Raw genomic sequence first — 21,610 nt, 5'->3', positions numbered from 1 at the left:
TTCCCCCCTAAAGTATATGAATCTTTACAAACTTTATGGTAACAAATATATTTATTAATAAAGATTATTCTGAAATAAACATAAATGCAATAATCAAAAATATACATTTGATTTAACAAACAACTGAAATGCATAAAGATGCCTACAATAGAGTCATTTTAGTTAATAATACTGAGCTAGTGTCCAAGAATGAAGTCATGTTGTCAGGACAGAACAGAAAGCTGACAATTGCGGAACACAGTAAACACTTTTTTAATGACGTTATCCAAAAGAGTAATCACAAGGCAAGCAAGGTTCAAAAACAGGGAGCAAACAGAACCTCAGAGGATAAGCGAAAACCGTAGTCGAAAATCAGGCAGAGTTCAAAAACCGAAGAATACAGACAGTATCAAAAGGGACAAGGCAGGAGACGTAAACCGGGAAAACAGGCAGGGAGTAGGCAAAAAGAAATCGTCAAACTAATAACAAGCGAATGCGTTGTAAGCTGGGATATACCACTGCAATACTCGGCAGAGAACAGGTCAGTGATAGGGGTATAAATAGGGAAACAAACAGGTGTGTGTAATTAGAATTCAGGCGAGGGAGACCGGTGGGTAGTCATGTGACTGACGGGTGCATTCTGGGAATTGGAGTCCTGGGATGTAGGCGTGACACATGTGGGTATTCAATGAAAGCTGGATTCTGCTTTCTTGGCAGCAACATCTGATCCTGAAAAATTACAGATGAAGAGCGTTTCTAAAGAAAATGAACAAAAAACTCCTGTTTAACAGCAGACATTCCTTTTAATTTAACACTGTTTCATTTTCTCTGTGTGGATCCTGTTAGTTGTGTTTATTTATTTATTTACTCATAAAAACATTTTTCATTATTTTAACATCTAACAGAGTCAGTCAATAAAAAGAACGTATACAGATACATTATTACATTAATATCTTATTAACACATTAGAGTGCTGTATATGATCCATTTGGTGTGTGGTTGATAGACCCCACCACGCCCACCACAACTCTCTTATAGCACTACCCTGCTCTCTCTGCTCCAGCTGCTCATCTCTTCACTCAGCACAGAGAGTCATCACACACTGACAAGATGCTGCCAGCACTCTGCACTCTCTTCACTGCTCTCTCATGTAAGATTTCACAACACTGGAGCTCCTCAGCATTTACCTCCATCTAATGTGAGCATCAACTAATGTAACATGGATGCTGCTTTTATTGCAGGTGTCAGTGGTGTGACTGTGGTGACCCAGAAGCCCCCTGTTCTCACAGCCACTAAAGGAGAGAAGATCACTCTGCACTGTAATCTGGGGTCTGTTACTGGTTTTCAAGTTGTGTGGTATAAACAGGCTCCAGGAGGAGTTCCTCAATATGTATTAAGAAATCATCACAGCTATAGCGCTCCTTTCTATGGATCTGGCTTCTCGTCTCCTAAATTCACATCAACACACATCGTCTCAGTCTGATTACACTTTGATTATTGATAAAGTAGAGGTAGGAGACTCTGCAGTGTATTACTGTAACACATGGGACAGCTCTGTTAGTGAGTGGGTATCACAGTGATTCACAACATGACAAAAACCTTCTCATTGCTCACATTCACTTCTGCTTTCACACAGCTGTAAAATTTACTTGAACAATTATTTCAGTATTAAAGTGCAGACAAATTTATGTTGACAAAGTTATGCAGACAAAGTTATGGAAGAAAGAGAAAAAATATATAAGAAAGTAGAAAAGAAAGAGGAAAGAGCAACAAAACAAATCTCAAAGGAAATTAATTAATTCAAAGAAATTAAATATCAAAAGTGGAGCAAACACTTATACTCCCATTAAATCTGCAGATGCAGACTCTCCATCTGCTCCCACTGGGTTATAGTACTATAATAAAAATCTCATTTAAATCCCACTGATCAAAACATGAGTATTTTTGTTATAATAAAATATACAATGTAAATTCATCTATGTTTTTAAAGCAAATCCAAACCTAATAATTATTCAGTGAAAACCACTGTGTATCATCTCTCAGTACGGCTACTTAAGCAGTGTCTTACATCTTGTTCATCCTCAATCAGCATGAAGGGCTACACTCTGTCTGCTCCATCAGCTTTAAGATAAGTCCAAACAAGTTCTTACATCATGTGATTTTCTTGAAACAATCAGTCTGCAAAAGTCAGAGGGGCAGCTGTGGCCTAAAAATAACTGTGGGTCGGTGAGTGAAGGAATATCTTACTTCAACTGAAAACCTTTTATGTCTTTCAAAGAAATCAGCAGGGGTTTTTTTCACATCTCCAAACTGAATTTATACAGTACAACAAAACTGTACTCCCTCATTTAACTCATCAGTGGCAGTGAACACACACATAAGCTCTTGAACTAGGGCAGTGTGTATACACACAGAGGGAAGGGCAGCCATCCCAGTGCCTGGGGAGCAGTTGGGGGTTAGGTGCCATGCTCAAGGACACATCAGCCATGGATGTTGAGGGAGGAGACAGTGCTGTTTCTCCACAAGAGAGGATACAGTTAGTAAACACTGTGCAAATAGTTTATGAGTGTATCAGTGATTTTCACATAATTCTTTAGCCCATGTGCTATTCAATCATATGTATCATTGTAAATCATCCTTCTTTATTGTAACTACAGTCACAGATGAACATACACCCACTCTGTTTTAATTTGCAGAGGGGAAACCCAGCCGTCCGTGATCATGGTCAGGAAACTCATGCAAATCCAACAGATAGTTTCTGTCAGTCTTTGTAAAATAAAATACAACCTATATATAAACACACAGTATCCCACTATGAATAGAAGCTACAAGTAGCCAGACTGAAGTTTGATTTGACTGTACATCGTGATGAAGTCTAAAAAATAAATCTGTATCTGAAAAACACTGTACACTGAAAGGATGAATATTTGATTACAGAGATAATCTACTTCAGTATGTCTCTCACATCTAAATCCCAGTTTAAATATGAAATAAATGTTTTACATGGTCTGACTTCAGTTGTTTAGTCAGGTTTCATTTACAAAGTTAAAGTGAATATAAGACAATAGGTGTTTTTGAAAAGTGTAATGAGATGTATTTTCTGCTACAGTTTATACAATTTTATTAAACAAGAATGTAAATTTAGAATTAGTGATTGATTGGCTGGGACATGATAATTATAGTCCTACAAATGACTATTACTAATTAATATTTTTCTAGGTTATAAATATCACCACAGTGTACCCCCATTTATCTCAGGCTCAAACAAGAAGCTTTTTTTATTTTAGAGTCTAGTGTCACCTCAACAATTCAGCCACTTCATGTATATATGCAAATTACATAAAAATAAGACCTTTTGGATGTAAATTTGAATAAACTTGCTGCTTCAGAATTGCCCAGACATTTTCAATAGGGTTTGAGTCGGGTGAGGAAGCAGGTCACTGCATAATCTGGTCATCAGCAAACCTCTTCTTCTTTAACCATTCATGGGTCTAGTGGGAAGCATGAGATGGAGCACTGTCATAAATGAACATGAGTGTTTTCCTTATCTTTGCACCACGACCCTTCCACCAGGGCAAGTACTGCTGCTCCCAGAAGGGGAAAGGGCGAAAAGGGCAAAAGCTGTGCTTAATAATTATAAACACCAACAAACTTCACCAAAAAAAATTAAATAAAAAGCCATTTTGACTGAATAAAACAGCAAAGTGAAGTTAGGGAACATATAGGGTCCAATTAGGGAATGATTTAGAGCAGCTGTGCTAATTAAGAGAAGAACACTCTGCACTGTAACCTGGGGTCTTGTACTCATAATGCTCCTTGGTATAAACAGGTTGCAGGAGGGGTTCCTCAATATGTATTTAGACATTATCACAGCTGGAGCTCTCCTTCATATGGATCTGGATTCTCGTCTCCTAAATTCACATCAACACACGTCTCAGTCTGATTACACTTTGATTATTGATGAAGTGGAGACTCTGCAGTGTATTACTGTCACCCATAGGATAACTCTGCTAATGAAGAGTTATCACAGTGATTCACACAATGACAAAAACCTCCTCACTGCTCATATTCACTTCTGCTTTCAGAAAATAGCAGAAGAACAGTATTATTAACAGGGACCTATAATAGTGACTTGTGTATTGAGTTTATAATATATATTATTTATAGAGTGTTTTAATAGATGGGATGAGGAGGTAGTTTGCATAAGAAGTAAATAGCAGTACAAAATAATAAGTAAACTCATAATTTTTCCTGTTCATAATGAGGGGGTGCCAATACTTTGTGTGCTTTTAATGCCTTCTGCAACCCCATGTCTAAATCCTGGATACTGAACTGTGTAGTGTGATATGATGAATGTGTATTAATTTCTAATAAGAAATTTGACTTTCTGATATGTGATTTTAAATACCCAAGCTTTCGCTAGTTTTCAGAGACATCTCCAGGCCACACAAGCCCAGATGGGAATTTCAGATAACACAGAGCAGGTATGTAAACCACTGTCCAGGGACCTTTTTATGACTCAAGGCTATGCAGGGTCAAGAGAAGAATCTTTTGGGAGACACTCCTGAGGATCCGTTTATGCTCTGTATAAAGCTGCTTAATGAAGAACTTCTCAAACAATAGAATTAAACAATATTTAAATATCTCTAACAGTGTTGTAATTCTTTGTGTGCAAAACTGCATGTGGAACACAACACATTTCCATTTTGCGACAGATATTTCCCTCAGTGTAAAAGTTAGCTTACCGGTTAGCTTCCTTTTCTCTGAGGGGAAAATCTACCGCCATTTTAATCCTGACATATAGAGTACGGATACCAACACAGGACAAACGTAATCTCATTTTAAACCCTTTAAAAACCACTGAATGTGGTAGCAACTGTCTTGTTTGACTGTCACAATCAGGGGAGGTGGCTTAAGTTAGGGGGCACCAATAATCTTAGCGGTATTGGCACCTACTTAAACAAAAGCGTTTTTTATCTAAAAATATATTTTCTTTCAAAGTCAAGCAAGTCTTGGACATTAATCTACACATATTTGACTCCTGAAAAATGTTGATTTGAGTGAGTAAAGTACTTCTATTTATTTACAGTTAGCTAAGATTTCCAATATTGTATTTAAAGTGGCCAGAAGTTGGGGTAATTACGCTACATGTCGCTAGAAGGCAGAGATCCCACACTACACGAGGATACGTGGGTAATGCCGCTTGAAGATATTTTAAAAAAATTTCGAAAATGGGTATTATTTCTTCTGGATTTGTTTTCCGGTCAGTACTCTTGACACAAACATGAGGATTACTCATGAATGGTTTCCTGGAAAGACTTGGAATTAGTCTCATTTTGAAGGGGAGAGCCTAAGGTAAGCGACACTATGCTAACCGTGTGTGTGTGCGGCTTTTGTGCGGTGCAGGCAGCGACACGCACGGATGTTTCCTCGTAAAAGAAACAGACCTGACACTTGAAATGTCTTATTCTTTCGGCTTTATTTCCTTAATTCTACATTTTAGCGTATAATGGCTTATATCCTCTTAATCCTGAGAGTCCACCCGTTTGATTGGTGTATGACATGTAAACATTGACTCAAATATGGCGCCGTGAAAAATATGAATGTGTCTAACTCAAAAATAATTTTTCATAACAACAATCCTGGCAAGGTATATTTCGACCAAAAATACATATTTTTTAAATGAAAATATATATAAAATGGCAGAATAAATAAAAAGCTGAGACTTAAAGCTTTAATTTTGTACCTGGAGTGTCTATATTGCAACTGTAGAAATGTAGATATTTCTAAGTTTATAAACACGAGTGTTTATTGAAGTTACATATTGTCACGCCTACATCTCAGGACTCAAATTCCCAGAATGCACCTGTCAGTCACATGACTACCCGCCGGTCTCCCTCACCAGAATTCTAATTACACACACCTGTTTGTCTCCCTATATATACCCCATTCAGTGAACTGTTCCCTGCCGAGTATTGCTTTGGTTCTCCCATGCATACAACGCGTTCCCTTGTACTTTGTCTGACGGTTTCCTGTTGCCTACTTCCTGCCTGTGTTCCCGACTTGGAATTCCTGTGTTCCTGCCAAGGAATTTCTCTTGTCATTCCAGCACTAATAGATTCTGGAGCCGAAGGAAACTTCATTCAACAATCCCTCGTTACCCGGCTGGGAATTAAGACGAAACAGTTGTGCAAACAGATCCAAGTTCGAGCTTTTGATGGCCTTCCCGTTGGAGGAGATTTCATCTCACAAGAGACAGTTCCTGTTTGGTTCCAAACAAGTTTCCTGCATTACGAGTGGCTTTCGTTCCTGGTATTACCCAAGGCAGATTTTCAGATTATCTTGGGCCTACCATGGTTAGAAATTCATAACCCAGCTATCTCATGGAGCCAACGCGAAATCACATCCTGGTCATCCTTATGTCAAACAAACTGTTTAGCCCTTAAAAACATTTCTATCCATTCCACTTCCGTGGAGAGTCCAGAGTCAACCATGTCAGTAAAAATTCCTCCCACATATTCCCAATACTTAGAAGTCTTCAGTAAAACCAAAGCTACTAAACTACCCCCGCATAGGCCGTATGACTGTGCGATAGAACTTTTAGAAGGTGCTACCTTACCCAAATCACGTATTTACCCTTTGAATTTGGAAGAGGAGAGAGTCATGGAGGAGTATGTCGAAGAAGCTCTAACACAGGGGTTTATACGTCCATCAAAGTCTCCAATATCTTCGGGTTTCTTCTTTGTCAAAAAGAAGGATGGTGGATTAAGACCTTGTATAGACTATCGTGCTCTGAACGATATAACTAAAAAATTTGTATATCCTCTACCCCTTATTCCAGTTGCATTAGAACAACTTAGAGGTGCTACCATATTCTCCAAGCTGGACCTTCGTAGTGCCTACAATCTTGTTCGAATTAAGGAGGGTGACGAGTGGAAAACTGCTTTTAGTACTACCAAAGGACATTATGAGTATTTAGTGATGAGCTATGGGCTGGCAAACGCTCCATCTGTGTTCCAGGAATTTATCAATGACATTTTCAAGGATATGTTGGGAAAATTTGTAATTGCATACATTGATGAGATTTTGATTTACTCTCCAGATGTTAAAACACATATAAAACAGGTCAGTCAGGTGCTTCTGCGTTTAAAAGGAGAATAACCTTTTTGTCAAAGGAGAAAAATGTGAATTCCATCAACAAACCATTTCATTCTTGGGATATGTTATCAGTGTGTCTGGTATAGTCATGGACGACCAGAAGGTTGAGGCGGTCGTGAACTGGCCAGTCCCAACTAACGTGAAAGAGCTTCAACGCTTTTTAGGAATTTTAGTTCTATTGCAGCTCCACTTACTGCCTTACTGAAGGGTAGTCCCCATCGTTTGTGTTGGTCTGCTCAGGCCCAAGGTGCTTTTGAACGTCTCAAGACAGCTTTCACTACTGCTCCCATATTAAAACATCCGAACCCTGAACTCCCCTTCGTGGTTGAGGTTGACGCATCGGAAACGGGTGTAGGGGCGGTACTATCTCAACGTAGTGGGGAACTTCCTAAGTTACACCCTATTGCCTTTTTTTCACATAAATTATCACCTGCTGAACGAAACTACGGTATCGGAGATAGAGAACTTTTAGCAGTAAAATTAGCTTTAGAGGAATGGAGACACTGGCTAGAAGGTTCTCTACATCCTTTCACAGTTTTAACTGACCACAAGAATCTGGAATATCTTCGTACAGCTAAACGTATGAATTCTCGGCAAGCCAGGTGGTCGCTGTTTTTCTCACGGTTCCGGTTTTCCATAACGTTTCAACCAGGTAATCATAACCTTAAGGCTGATGCGCTCTCTCGTTTTAATCAGAATGAATTAGGGGAAAAAGGTGAAGAATCAACTGAGTTTATACTACCTTCCTCCGTTTCGGTGGCAGCTATCAGATGGGAATTAGACGAACTGATTGCACAGGAAAATAGGTCAAAAGGAGTATCAGAAGCTTGTCCTGAAGGCAAAACATATGTACCGCCAGAATTTCGTAATAGTCTGATTACCTGGGCCCATTCGTCACTGTCATCAGGTCATCCCGGAGAGAGACGCACTACACAGCTTATTCTAGCACGATATTGGTGGGGGTCATTAAGAGCGGATGTACATGAATTTGTAGCATCTTGTTCAGTCTGTGCTCAGTCGAAGACACCTAAAACCCTTCCGGCAGGCAAATTAATGCCTCTACCTGTTCCAGAACGTCCCTGGTCGCACTTAGTGCTTGATTTTGTCACGGACCTACCTCTATCGGAAGGATGTACTACAGTCCTCACAGTCATTGATCGGTTCTCTAGAGGAGTTAAGTTCATACCATTTCCTTCATTACCCACGGCCCTGGATACAGCTAAAGCTATATATACACATATATTCCGTCATTATGGAATTCCTGAAGATATTTTATCCGATCGAGGTCCCCAGTTTACTTCACATGTCTGGAAAGCTTTCTTTGAACATTTAGGGGTAAATGTTAGTCTCACCTCTGGATATCATCCCCAGAGCAACGGCCAGTGTGAACGGGTTAATCAAGAGCTGGGAAAGTTCTTACGAATGTATTGTCATGAGAATCCACAAGACTGGTTCCAGTACTTGGTGTGGGCAGAAATAGCACAAAACTCCCTGGTTAACTCGACTACAGGTCTCACGCCCTTTCAGTGTATATTAGGTTATCAACCCCCTTTGGCACCCTGGACTGCAGCAACATCTGGGATTCCATCAGTCGACTCGTGGATGAGACGCAGTGAGGAGGTGTGGGAAGAAACCAATCTACACATCAGAGGCCCTTTCCCGATATAAGGAACAGGCTGACAGGAACAGATCGAATTCTCCGGTATTCCAGATTGGAGAAAGGGTGTGGTTGGCTACAAAGGATATCAGGTTTGAGGGGAGGTGCAGGAACTTCTTCCCAAGTACATTGGTCCTTTTCTTATTTCTGGTAAAATTAATGAAGTTACTTATAAGTTGGAGTTACCTGCACAATACCGTATTGCTAATTCCTTTCATGTGTCCCTCCTCAAACCTGTGGTTCCAGGCCCTTTGAATGAGTTGCAGCCCGACGACGTTCCGCCCCCGGCAGTGGACTTTGAGGACTCTTCCACATATGCTGTGCGAGAGGTGCTGGATTCACGTAGACGTGGAGGAACTCTTCAGTATCTTATTGATTGGGAAGGGTACGGTCCGGAGGAGCGTTCATGGGTACCAGCAAAGGACATCTACGATCCGGGTCTCGTGTTGGCGTTTCACTCTCATCATCCTGAGAAGCCGGCTCCCCGTCCCAGAGGTCACCCGAGAGGATCAGTCTCTAATCCCGCTTCGTCCCTTCCTATGTCTCGATCCAGAAACCCAGGTCAATCTCAGCTCTCCGCATGTGCAGACGTCCCTAGCTCCGGTAACTCCGTTCCGCTGGGTGGTCGTCGTCGTGGCCGTCCTCGTTCCAGGCCTCCTCCGGTGCCTTCGGGGGGGGGGGGGGTACTGTCACGCCTACATCTCAGGACTCAAATTCCCAGAATGCACCTGTCAGTCACATGACTACCCGCCGGTCTCCCTCACCAGAATTCTAATTACACACACCTGTTTGTCTCCCTATATATACCCCATTCAGTGAACTGTTCCCTGCCGAGTATTGCTTTGGTTCTCCCATGCATACAACGTGTTCCCTTGTACTTTGTCTGACGGTTTCCTGTTGCCTACTCCCTGCCTGTGTTCCCGACTTACGTCTCCTGCCTTGTCCCTTTTGGTATTGTTTGTATTCTCTGGTTTTCGAACTCTGCCTGTTTTTGACTACGGTTTTTGTCCATCCTCTGAGGTACTGTTTGCTCCTGTTTTTGAACTTTGCCTGCCTTGTGATTACTCTTTTGGATAACGACATTAAAATAACTATTTACTGTGTACCGCGACTGTCAGCTTTCTGTTATGTCCTGACACATATGTGCACTTTTCTTGTATGGAAATATTCCTTCTAGTTCAGTTTCAATTTCAGAGCCAAAAACCTACGGTGGGTCAATGAGCATAAGTCATTAATAATAATAAATTCTAGCTAATTCTGCTGTATAATATTTGAAGATGGCCTACTTGTCCAAGCTAAAATTGGACACTAAAATTGGCACTACATATTATTTAATGACTCCCAAACAATTAATTATCATTGACTCCGCTATGTAGTGCTTATGCCACCGCAACTTGTGCATGCTACATTCCACTAAATTTTTATTGGCGCCCAATGTGGGGCTTTGGATATAATCTGATATATTATGTGATCAGATATTATAATTCCTGTATAAGAAAATTGCACACCGAATTAAGCACAATTGTGCTTCAGTGATAAGAGCGGCCTGTGTAAGAGACACGGGCCTCACAACTGGTTCCTCCCACCTTAATCCCCTCTAATTCATAACTAGGACCTGTTCCTAAATTAAGCCTTGAGTGTGAGTGATGATTGTCATTTCACTGTTGTTTTGATTTAATGCTTAATGTGAACACGCTTTTCATTTGTGAAATTATTAGGCTGCCGCCGTGCGCATAACTGTGAAGTATTACTGTGGGTTTATCAACTGTTCTGCGTCACTGTTTAATCACATGTATGAAAATCATATGACACACCCGTGAGAGGTTAAATTAATCACTGCACGTGAATCTCTGTGTATGTGTATGTTGAATCGCCCAAAAGTCTGCAAATTCCAGCTTTTGATTGGCAAATTTTGTTCCTCTGATATATGGCTTGTTAAAATACATTCATAAATACAGGAATTGTTTGTGAGCAGTTTTGATTCAACCCCTAAGCAGTGAGACCACGAATCCCACCTCAGAATTGAACGCAGAATCTCGTGCCTCGAATGTGTAAAACAACGTGAATAGTGAACTCACTCTAAAGCGGCCCACAAGGAAAGGTCCCTGTCCTTTAAAACTGGCAATGGTGTGTTTTCCCTCCAGTGTCCAAACTGAAATGGTTCCATTAAAACCAAGCCAGTCAACCTAACCCGGGGGGAGGGGTTAAGTTACTAAGTTGTTGCCACTGACCCAGCCCTGGAAACACCAGGAGACATATGGCTGACTTGTGCTATTGCAACTGAAGTCAATTTATGGTGCCCTCATTCGCATGACTTGCGCTACTGCATGTAAAGTTTCTCTGTTGCACCCTTGTGTATGACTTGTGCTATTGCAACTGAAGTCAATTTATAGTGCCCCCTTTTGCATAACTTGCACTACTGCATTTAAAATTTATCTGGTGCACCCTTGTGTATGACCTGTGCTATTGCAACTGAAGTCAACTTATAGTGCCCCCTTTTGCATGACTTGTGTTACTGCATTAAAAGTTTCTCTGGTGCACTCTTGTGGATGACTTGTGTAAGTGCAAGTTAATTAATTGTCTTTCATATACTAAATTCACATGTAAATTGTAAGTTATATTTGATGTACTGCTTCTATCCTTTACTCATTCTTCCATAAGTGGAAGTAACCAATTACTGATTATAAAATATATATTGGTTGAGGTGAAATAAATTAAAACAGCATGTCTAATTAAACATTAATTAGTATTAAATCTGACACACAACCCAGTCACCAAGCATCAGTAGTAAGACCCCTGACTGAGGTGTATTTGGAATTAGCAAGCTCAACAGGAGCCACAGTGTCAGAATATACAGCCATGATCCACGGTGCTGAGCCCTCTCACATGGCAAATTTAATGTCACAATTAATGGTCCTCCATCTAATGGAGAAACCTAAAGACAAGGCCTTAATAAAGGTAGCCAGCCAAATGGCTACACTAGCAATAGTGTCCAGGACACAGAATTAGAAGCAGTGAACACACAAATGATGAGCCCAAAAATGGAGAATATCAGAAATGCTCACAACAAGCCTGATCAGTTAATGGCATTGCATGCAAAAACAACAGCAGAACTTGCAGCAGTCAAAGATGAACTCAAATTGTCTTAGCACCTGCAGTCAGAGACAGAAAACAAGCAAAACTTTGCTAAAGCAGAGCTAGAGAAGGTACGCTCACAGCTATTTAGCAACCAACAGAGAACTACTCACATAACGTGCTTCGAGCCAAAGCCGGATGGCTCAAATGAAATCTATTCGTACCTAAAAGAGATAGATTACTTTTTGCAAAGGTTCCCCGGAGCCCCGGTAGATGACAGAATCTACCTGATCAGAATGACATCCAGCAGGGAAGTTAGCAGTTTCATTGAACATCAACCTAACTATGTTAGGAAACAATATGATGTGCTCTGTGACACTTTGGAGAAGGAGTTCTCCAATCAGCTGTCACAGGCAGGACTGATGACAGCACTGCAAGTTAAACAACAAAGGCAGGAGTCACCCCATCAGTACTATCACGGCATTAGACAAGCTTATTTTGGGCCCCAAAATGAACCAGGAATAGAAGAAGAGTTGAATTTCAAAACACTGTTTGTTCTAAATCTCCATCCCAACACTAGTTATTATCTAGGGCAGCGGTCCCCAACCTTTTTTGCACCACGGACCGGTTTCATCTAAGACAATATTTTCATGGACCAGCCTTAATATGCTCAGGCCTACATTTGCTCGATAATCGTTAATGACGTAATCTAATAATAAATCATCCGCAGTGGTCTTATGTCAAATGCAAACATCAACACACAATAAACAACCTTTTGTTCATAAATTGATAATCAACAACATCTCTGTAAACTAAAATATTTATTTTAGAACGAAAATCCTTTTCTAAACTTAATTCAAGTGACAATACTGGTCATTTCTCTATAAAAGGGTGAACAAGTCAATCAAATAATAATAATGTCAATTAGAGAGAGCCCTGAGCTTGTTTCTCTGCAACGAGCCGGTCCCATCTCAGAATAATGGGAGACAGTGACATCCGAAGTGTGTTCCGTACGTTCAGTCTGTTCCGTAGTTTCGTTTTGGTTGCGGTCACTGCAGAAAATCCTGCTTCACAAAGATTGGTGGTTGGAAATGGAAGCAGGGCTTTCAATGCGTTTTGGGCGATCTCAGTGTTATTCTGCCTCAATTTTAACCCAGAACACTGGCACAGTTGTTGTTTGAAACATACTTTTAAGGCCACCGTCATTTGCAATGTCCAGCAGTTGATCCTCTTCTAGCACGGACAGGCTCCATTCACCAGGTTTGTTTACAAATGGGTCGCGGATCCATTCTTTTGCCGTCCGTGGGTTATGCATGTATGCGTCTGTGCGTCATTCCGCACTCACTGAAAAGTCACTTTTCAAAATAAAACATCAACATTTAGACTGATAATCAATTAAAAAAAAGAAAAAAATCACACGTTCTGTGTCCATTATCTGTAACCGCTTATCCAATTTAGGGTCGCGGGGGGTCCAGAGCCTACCTGGAATCATTGGGCGCAAGGCGGGAATACACCCTGGAGGGGGCGCCAGTCCTTCACAGGGCAACACAAACACACACACACATTCACTCACACCTACGGACACTTTCGAGTTGCCAATCCACCTACCAACGTGTGTTTTTGGACTGTGGGAGGAAACCGGAGCACCCGGAGGAAACCCACGCGGACACGGGGAGAACACACCAACTCCTCACAGACAGTCACCCGGAGTGGGAATCGAACCCACAACCTCCAGGCCCCTGGAGCTGTGTGACTGCGACAGTACCTGCTGCGCCACCGTGCCGCCCCAGTTGAAACCCAACATCACTCAAACCCCTGTGTTAATCCGTTAATATCAGGGTACCCTCAGAATAAATTCCCAGCCAGTAGGCATGAGAATCCAGCATCCAAGGAAAATATGGTGGACCACGGATGTCCCCAAAACTCGCGCACATGTGACGAAATCCTAGACAAAAGCCCCTGTCCTAACTCAACTAACAAGAACAGGGATGAGAACTGACACCAGTGCGAAAGCTCAGATGATGTGAATGAGTCTGAAGTATCTGGAATTAGCACAGAAATTCCAGTAACCGCTGAACAGGTGATTTCGCACCTGTGTAAAGAGGAGCATCAGACAGCTGACCTCTTCTAAGACACCTCAGGTGAAACTGAGCAATTCAGACTTGCACATCTGGCCAATTTAATAAAGGGGTGAAAATCAGGCTCCTCTTAGTGTCATGGTTGTTCAAGGTGATCCACTTGCATCACATTTCCTGTGCCATTTAAAAGGAAAGGGGGGGGGGGGGGCCTCGTAGATTACACCTGACCACAGTCCTGGAAAAGAAGCTTATACAAAAAGCTCTCTTTGACGCTGCATCAGACATCACTGTGATGTCATCCACACCCTTGATGAAGTGTGGGCTGCAGCACAACACGCCCCACGGAGATTGCAGTTATAAAACTGTTCCCTCCAAATTGTGCCTTATTCGTACACTGGTATCGAAACAAAGTCTGTGGCAAGAGTGTTCATAACAATAGGACCCATAAGTCTAGTTCACCCTGTATATGTGTCTCCTATTGAAAACATTCCTTTCCTTATTGGCAAGGACCTGCTCAACAGGCTTGAGCCACTGATTGACATCAAGTGTTTGAAGATCTGGGCCCAGGTTCACAAACCTCTGCCCATCTCACACTCACATCACCTTAAAGCTCAGCCCTGTCACCTAAACACCAGGTCCACAGAGACTATTAACACATTTCACACTCCAACAATGACAAAGGATGCCATGAGCCAAAGAATCTCAGCTCATGATGAGCAATTGACTGTCCAAACAATAACAGTCCCTTTTGCTAACACCCATTCGGATCCCAAATGGCCTCCAGAAAGAGATAAATTAAAAGACCTGACAAACCAGGGTAACCACCAAAACATCCAATGTGCTTTTGATCCCATTCAATTCCCAAGAGCAGAACAAAAAGGGATTAAAGTAAAACATCACATAGTCCATCAAAATACATACAACACACGACAGGATAGGGACGGTTTGCAAAACTCCTCAGAGCTGCATTTGCAGTCAACCAACAAAGGCTGGAAAAATGGTTATGACCAATATGTGTTCTGTGAATGGCTGAAAAGGGGGGGGGGGGGGGGCAAGTTGCAAAAGTACAACTCTGTTAAACTGGCCCAAATGTCCATGTGCAAAGTCCAAAAGTGAGAAACAAGCTCATAAGCTCCTGCCACATGGGTCACACCCACACAGGGTCCTAAAACTTTCCCCCACCATTCACCCTCCAGCTAGGAATGTGAATAAAGATCAGCAAAGTGCTGACTTCAAATGGGTTCCTCACAACCAGATGGAACCAAATCAACATTCATCTCTGCATTATCAGCTCAATGCTTCTAGAAAGAAAGCATGATCTGAAAGGGGGGATTTGTAGTGTGATATGATGAATGTGTATTAATTCCTAATAAGAATTTTGAATTTCTTAGATGTGATTTTAAATACCAAAGATTTCGCTAGTTTTCAGAGACATGTCCAATCCACACAAACTCAGATGGGAATTAACCCATCTGATAACACAGAGCACGTAAACCACTCTCCAGGGACCTTTTTTATGACCCATGGCCATGCAGGGTCAAGAGAAGAATCTTTTGGGAGACACTCCTGAGGATCAGTTTATGGTCTGTATAAAGCTGCTTAATAAAGAACTTCTCAAACTATAGAATTAAACCTGAATTTCCATTGGTTTAAAACAATTTGAAGTTACATATGTGCACTTTTCTTGTACAGAAATATTCCTTCTAGTTCAGATTCAATTTCAGAGCCAAGAACCTATGGCGGGTCAATGAGCATAAGTCATTAATAATAATAAGTTCTAGCTAATTCTGCTGTATAATATGTGAAGATGGCCTACTTGTCCAAGCTAAAATTGGACAGGTAAAGACACTACATATTATTTAATGACTCCCAAACATTTAGCTTATCAATATGAATTAAATAATTAATTATTAATAAAATAATAATTAATTACCATTGACTCCGTTTTGTAGTGCTTATGCCACCGCAACGTGTGCATGCTATTTCCACTACAACTGTCAGAATGAGAAGCACCTAGGAGGAGATTCAGTAGACTTTACTCCACAGAGTACTGTAGCACTGAAACTGATGTACCTCCTCAACACCACTCAGGTGTTTTAACTCCATACAAATGAAGGGGAGCTTCTGTTTCTTCTGTCATTGGTAGAAACACAACCTTAAGTTAATGCAATTTTGTTAAATGAGTAAAGCAAATGAATGTGTCCTGGGTTTAAGGGAAGGAAGACTTCTGAGAAGGATTACTTACAGATAAACTGAAATAGTACAATTGACTATAAACATGCTTATAATCAGCATGAGGTGTTTGAGCATGGTAAATAGTGTTAATTAAAGACTAGAGTCCATTTGTTCATGTATAAACACCATGATTTACTTTCCACACTTTCACCCTGTTCTTTAAAGGTCAGGACCCCCACAGAGCAGGTATGGTTTGGTTGGTTGGTTACTGGCGTGGTGGTGATGTGTTCATGTACATTGTGATGGTATGAAATGATCAGACACAGCAGTGCTGCTGGAGATTTTAAACACAGTGTCTCTTCACTGTCCACACAATTGGACACATGAACATCTTTGGTCCACCTTGTAGATGTAAAGTCAGAGACAGTAGCTTATCTGTTGCTGCACAGTTTATGTTGGTCATCGTCTAGTCCTTCATCAGTGGACACAAGATGGTGTTGGCTGGATTTCTTTGGTTAGTGGACTATTCTCAGTCCAGCAGTGACACTGAGGGCTTTAAAAACTCCAGCAGACACTATACACCACCACCACATCAGTGTTACTGCAGCTCAGAGAATGATAAACCATCCACATCATACCTGCTCTGTGGTGGTCCTGACCATTGAAGAACAGTGGGAATGGGAGCAAACAACAACAGATAGACTACAGTCAGTAAATGTAGGACTACAAAGGGCTCCTGTGGACAGTGGAGCTGAGAGAATGGACAGTGAGGGTAGAAACAAGATGGTGCTCATCAGAGGCGATTGCTTTAAGACTGCAAGGGAAGCTCAGCTTCCCCTAAAATGTCAAAAAATAAGTGATCAAATATATTCTGTTGTGTGTACATGTCAGTGAATAAATATGCACTACAACGCGCTCAACTTTTGTTCAGAATCAGCTTCTTATTACTGGTAAAGATGCGGCTTTTTGAGCGTCCACAGAGTTCAATAGCGAAGCAGCCAAGTGCAGCGACACGAGACAAGTTATTGGATAAATGCTGGGCTTTGTCCCGCCCATCGGACGCTCAGCGTCTCTGGGGGTCTATGGGGCAGTGGGCTGGCCTGGGCTGGCCCGGACGCTCAGGTTCTGCATGATGATTGGATGATCTGTCTGAGGCTGAATCCCTTTTTGATGAACAGCCAAATGAGAGAATCAGCGATCCTTTGGTGTAAAGATTCGTGGGAGCATTACATTTTCATTCTGTTCTGAGTTGAACCAGACTTTCTTAATCCTCTTAGCGGCATTTTCTTTGTTAAAAACGACTAGTGACAAATCGAGCTTCTATTTCTGGTGGGGTTTTTTGTAGCTGCTTGTGTTTGGAGACTGACTTGTATCACTCTTTCTGACTTCTATCGCAGTTTCTGCTGCTGAGCCCCTCCACCATCACAAAGCACTCACAGGTGGAAACACTTAACATGGGCCAAGGCCGTTTAAGCAGCCTAGCTCCGCTGGCCATTGAGAGGACACTAGTCAAGTCCCTGGAAAAAATGCCTTGTTGGTACGACAGGGTCACAGATCATTTTCTTGAAAAGGAAAGGAGGGTAGAATTTACGTATAAATAAACTGACACATTTTATGATGTAGGCCGAAATTGAGCTTCCCCTCCTTGAACACTGAACTCCTTGAACTCTGTGGACGCATCCACAGGGTTCAATAGTGAAGCAGCGAAGTGCAGTGAAACGAGACGAATCATTGGATAAATGCTGGGCTTTGTCCCGCCCATCGGACGCTCAGCATCTCTGGGGGACTATGGGGCAGTGGGCTGGCCTCGGCTGGCCTGGATGCTCAGCTTCTGCATGATGATTGGATGATCTGTGTGAGGCTGAATCCCTTTTTGATTGACAGTGAAATGAGCGAATCAGCGATCCTTTGGTGTAAAGATTCGTGGGAGCACAGGCGGGCACACTTCACATGGGCCAAGGCCGATAAAGCAGCCTAGCTCTACTGGCCACTGAGAGGACACTAGTCAAGTCCCTGGAAAAGACACCTTGTTGGTAAGACAGGGTCAAAGATCATTTTCTTAAAAAGGAACGGAGGGTAGAATTTACGTATAAATAAACCACATGATGTAGGCGGAAAATGAGCTTCCCCTCCTTGAAAGACCAGCATCCGCCACTGGTGCTCATAATGTTATGGTTGATCAGTGTATACACTGTGTGTAGTTTAGGGACCACTCTCCACCTCCTGACTCTCTTAAAGCACACTGCTCCTTTATCTGCTTCACTGTAATCTGGGGTCTGTTACTGAGAGTGGAGTATATTTTTTGGTATAAGCAAGCTCCAGGAGGAGTTTTACAGTATGTTTTATATTTTATGCAGAGCTGGAGCTCTCCTTTATTATGGATCAGGTTTCTCGTCTCCTTATCTTCTTTGGAGATAACACTTAGCTCCACAATGAGGAGGCAACCACAGCGAATACAAAACGGTGTATAACCTCAATTATAACAGACATAAACATAAAATAATAGAACAAAAATACACCACATCACCCCCCACATTAACATAAAATGCAACTGTAAACACAAAATCTGCTACTATCTCCATGTCTCCTATATATTATTATGTTCTATATCAGATTTGAGTGCTGTATATGATGCCTTTGGTGTGTGTAGAGATGCCTCCCTTTACTCCTCCTGACTCGTATAGCACCACCCGTTCTCTCTCCTTTATCTGCTCCTCCAGCTGCTCCTCTCTTCACTCAGCACAGAGAATCATCATACACTGACAAGATGCTGCCAGCACTCTGCACTCTCTTCACTGCTCTCTCATGTAAGATTTCACAACACTGGAGCTCCTCAGCATTTACCTCCATCTAATGTGAGCATCAACTAATGTAACATAGATGCTGCTTTTATTGCAGGTGTCAGTGGTGTGACTGTGGTAAACCAGAAGCCCCCTGTTCTCACAGCCACTAAAGGAGAGAAGATCACTCTGCACTGTAATCTGGGGTCTGTTACTGGATATTCTGCTCGTTGGTTTAAACAGGTTCCAGGAAGGGTTCCACAATTTGTATTAAGTAATTATCACAGCTCTAGCTCTCCTTCATATGGATCTGGCTTCTCATCTCCTAAATTCACATCGACACACTCATCTCAGTCTGATTACACTTTGATTATTGATACAGTGGAGGTAGGAGACTCTGCAGTGTATTACTGTAAAACATGGGACAGCTCTGTTAGTGAGGTCGTATCACAATGATTCACACCATGACAAAAACCTCCTCACTGCTCACATTCACTTCTGCTTTCACACAGCTGTAGAAGCACCGTAACATCAACAGGACCCTGCTCTACCCAAGGGGAGGAGGAAAGTTTAACATTTAAAATATATCAAAATTTACAGAGATACATTAAATTCACTGAACAATTATTTCAGTATTAAAGTGTAGACAAATTGATTAAGTTGTGGAAGAAAGAAAAAAAAGATAAGAAAGGAGAAAGAAAGAGAAAAGGGCAACAAAATAATTAAATCTCAAAAGGTTCAAAAGTGCTACATGAAATTAAAGATGTCTTACATCTTGTTCATCCTCGATCAGCATGAAGGGCTACACTCTGTCTGCTCCATCAGCTTTAAGATAAGTCCAAACAAGTGTGATTTTCTTGAAACAATCAGTCTGCAAAAGTCAGAGGGGCAGCTGTGGCCTAAAAATGACTGTGGGTGGGTTAGTGAAGGAATATCTTACTTCAACTGAAAACCTTTTATCTCTTTCAAAGAAATCAGCCGGGTTTTTTCACACCTCGGAACTGAATTTATACTGTACAACAAAACTGTACTTCCTCATTTAACTCATCAGTGGCAGTGAACAAACACATACACTAGTGCACTAGAGCAGTGAGTATACACACCCACAGAGTGAAAGGCAGCCATAGTGGTGCAGAGCAGCTGTGGGTTAGGTGCCTTTCTCAAGGATACATCAGCCATGGATGTTGAGGGAAGAGACAGCACTGTTTCTTTACTCTTCCAGCCCCTTTGCAGGAGATCGAAACAGCAGCTTTCTGTCACTTATTTTTGAATAGTTTTAGTTTATTTACATAGTTTCATATTCATTTCACAATGAGACCTAATTGCTTTGATGCAGTTTGCTTTATAAATTATCATTCTTCCCCTGCCCCTTTCTCTCATAGACAGACTGTGGGGTGAATTAATGTTAATGTGAATGTGAGAGGAGAGGGGGTAGGTGGCAGTGAAGGATCAGAGTGAAGTGCACTGACCTGGAGATTTGCACAAGTGAGGACTAAAATGATCTCACTGTACATCATGGTGAAGTCTATTAAAAAAACAAAGACCATACAAACACAACAAAAGTAATGTCTTTTTATAAGATTAAGAAATATATATTTTTAAGCAAAACACTACATTGAAAGGATGAATATTTAATTCCAGGGACAGGTCACATCCCTTCAGTATTCACCTCTCACGTCTAAATCCCAGTAAAATACCTGAAGTAGTGATAGAATAGAATGTTTTGTGTTGTGTGACCTCAGTTGATTAGTCAGGGTTCATACACAAATTAAAGTGAATATAAGACAACTCTAGATATTTTTGTAAAGTGTGGCGAGATGTATTTTCTGCTACAGTTTATTCAACTTTATTCAAACTCAGAATGTAAATTTAAAGTGAGTGATTGTTTGGCTGAGATCATTTTAGTCCAGTAATGTTTATTACTAATTAATCATTTTCAAGGTTGTAGTGAATGTTACTCCATTGTACCTTCATTATCTCAGGCTCAATCCAGAGGCTTTTTTTCACTAGAGTCTAGTGTCACCTCAACATTTCAGCATCTACATTGAATTTATAATGAGAAATATTCTAAGTTCAAGGAATAAGACAGTGTTTCTATACAGATGAATTAACAGTGTTTATGTATTTTGAATAAGTCCATTTCAGGAATTATCTTGACACAACTTTATGCAAATAAATAATTATTACCTTCTATAGCACAAAAATGTAAATGATACATGTGATGTGTTAGTGTTGTCTACAGCCCCCTCCTTCTAACCCCTCCTGACTCTCTTATAGCACACCCCTGTTCTGTCTCCTTTATCTGTTCCTCCAGCTGCTCATCTCTTCACTCAGCACAGAGAGTCATCACACACTGACAAGATGCTGCCAGCACTCTGCACTCTCTTCACTGCTCTCTCATGTAAGATTTCACAACACTGGAGCTCCTCAGCATTTACCTCCATCTAATGTGAGCATCAACTAATGTAACATGGATGCTGCTTTTATTGCAGGTGTCAGTGGTGTGACTGTGGTGACCCAGAAGCCCCCTGTTCTCACAGCCACTAAAGGAGAGAAGACCACTCTGCACTGTAATCTGGGATCTGTTACTAATGATGCTCGTTGGTATAAACAGGTTCCAGGAGGGGTTCCACAGTTTGTTTTAAGTAATCATCACAGCTGGAGTTCTCCTAAGTATGGATCTGGCTTCTCGTCTCCTAAATTCACAT

This window comes from Hoplias malabaricus, chromosome 13, assembly GCF_029633855.1.
Source record: "Hoplias malabaricus isolate fHopMal1 chromosome 13, fHopMal1.hap1, whole genome shotgun sequence".
Lineage (NCBI taxonomy): Eukaryota > Metazoa > Chordata > Actinopteri > Characiformes > Erythrinidae > Hoplias > Hoplias malabaricus.
This window is presented reverse-complemented; position numbering follows the sequence as displayed.